Source organism: Pyxicephalus adspersus, chromosome 1 (genome assembly GCF_032062135.1).
Source record: "Pyxicephalus adspersus chromosome 1, UCB_Pads_2.0, whole genome shotgun sequence".
Taxonomy (NCBI): Eukaryota; Metazoa; Chordata; class Amphibia; order Anura; family Pyxicephalidae; genus Pyxicephalus; species Pyxicephalus adspersus.
The window spans coordinates 117,615,783-117,618,014 of record NC_092858.1 but is presented as its reverse complement, the minus strand read 5'-3'; the positions used below and the strand labels follow the sequence as shown (position 1 = coordinate 117,618,014).

At 35.7% G+C, this 2,232-nt stretch overlaps 1 protein-coding gene across 1 annotated transcript in view; it reads right to left on the bottom strand.

Moving 5' to 3' along the window:
- The window catches only part of LOC140340223 (complement decay-accelerating factor-like), a 51,693-nt gene extending 49,892 nt beyond the window's left edge, over window positions 1-1,801 (bottom strand). The window contains exon 1 of the mRNA XM_072425288.1: window positions 1,725-1,801. The gene's annotated coding sequence lies outside the window, so the exon portion shown is untranslated. The remainder of the gene's footprint in view (window positions 1-1,724) is intronic.
- Between the last annotated feature and the right edge of the window lie 431 nt (window positions 1,802-2,232).

Here is a 2,232-nt window from a genome sequence, read left to right as displayed (position 1 = left end):
ATCCATTCCAGGTTTCCTGGATCACCCAGCTTCACTGAAGAAAGTGTATCTTCTCAAGCCTTGGAGAGCTTTAATAAATCAGCCCCCATGAGTATATGTTGGACTGATGGTCCTAAGGTGTAATATACGTAAGTCAGATCTAAATAAGAGTGGACATGAAATTACAGACTGATCAACATCTACTGCCCTTTTTGTGACCAAAAGCAAACAGCCTGAAAGAAGTCAAAGTTTTAAGAATGCAAAACTTTGTAACATGCTGTACTCATTTGTTAAAGAAAGCTGAATCAAATAGATTCTTTGTAATGATCTGATGATATTTTATTTTTAGGCAAGTATTATTTACTCAGCAGTCTTCTTGTTTGCTCATAAATAAACTCCTTGTTTCCAATCTGTTTTGCAATATATTTGTGAAAGGTGTGTTACAGACAACTGTTAAATTCATTTATGAAGTGCCGGTTCTCTGAAGTTTTCATGTACAACACAGGACCAGTAGTCCATCTACATCCCAAAAGCATCAAGAAAACAGCACTGGCTGCCAGGTGAACAATGCAGCCAACAGCTCAAAACCACTTAAAAACTCCTATAAACAACCCAAATGCTTCCATTGACATGAATAGGGTCTTGGGGCATTTGGGAGGAGTTTTTCATTACTGTAACATATCTGGGTTTAAAATGTCTTTAAATGCTGTATGGGTTATTATATGCATTTAAAAGTAAACTCAACAAGCTTTAGAATGTTGCAGTTATTTCAAAAGTATGAATGGAAAAATTCTTCTCTCTGGAACAAGTTCTAAGGTAGGCTGGAATGGTGTGATTCCTGTTTTACAAGGAGAAAGGCATTATTACAACAATTAAATCCTAACTGTGAAATTGAATATTCGCTCCACACCACCAACCCGTATTAAAAAAAAACAAAAAAACATAGGTATACTTTTACCTTAAATAAAAGACATAACAATAAACATTGTGAGTAAAATTTGCATGTGGACTCTTTACTGGATTTTAAAAAAAATGAAGCTTTTATTAAATCAGAACTTGTAAATATACACCAAGTTTTAACCTTTAAAAACAAACAGTTGTTAAGACTCAAGTATAATTCATAAGCAACCAAAGTTAGATATCTTAATGCATAACCAAATACTTTAAGAATATAAAGAATGCAATGACACATGGGCCAGTTGCTTATTAACTATTTATAATAAAGGTTAATAGGACAGGGGAGGGGGTGCCAAGGTGTGCCATAATTGTCATGACCTAGACATCATCATCAAGTTCATTTCCAGCCACAGCAATCTAGCATGTAACATAGTAATATAGTAGGTTAGGTTGAAACAAGACATAAGTCCATCAAGTTCAACCACTAGGGAAATAAACATATCCCAGATATAAAACCCTATAAGACATAGTTGATCCAGTGCAATTACAGGTTTTATCTGTGGAATCTTGAAAATTTATAAGATACCCAATGCTCACTACACAGCATACACACAAAGAATCTTTATGTTTCCAAAATGTAACAATTGTTATCAACCAATTAAATAGTGTCAGTCACTTGGCTAAAATATGATCCTTACGTTCAAGTTTTTTGTAAATACCATAACATAATCCAAAGACTTAACTAAAAAACACATGGGGTGTGCCTGTTAAGGTGCAGCAGTTTGCAGAAAAAAGGCTGTGCCTGAAACAATTGTACAGATTCATCATAGTCACTTCGCTATATGTACCTTTTAGCAGTATCCCACAGACAGCCTTGACCTATACAGCGCTTCTTCTCACACCTTCACTGTTTAAGGAAATGTTGAGGGATCTGTGCACCAACTTATTGTCCACCTTCATAATGTCACTAGCAAATGATTGATCCTTTCTGTTCTTTGAAACACAGCACCTCTGGTATCCCTGTAGATGGGTTTGCAGATTCTTCCTCCTGACTTGGTGAGTTCTTATAAGATACTAGATAAGGGGCCCAAGTAAGTTTTTTATTTTTATTTATTTTTTGTGTTTGCCTCTAAATAATAGGAATAGCTGATCTACAGATCTCCTTTCAGGACAAAGTCTGGTTTAAAGAACATAAAGGGACATTTATATATGATAGGGCACCAAGGTTTGGTAGGAGTGCTGAAGTTTTCGCGGTGGGCATCCACAAGAGTCCCCCACTTATCTTACATTTCCCCTTTTCCCTACTGTTAAATAGCAATTGGGGTTCACAGAAGGTAAGTGGCCAGATTTTTTTGA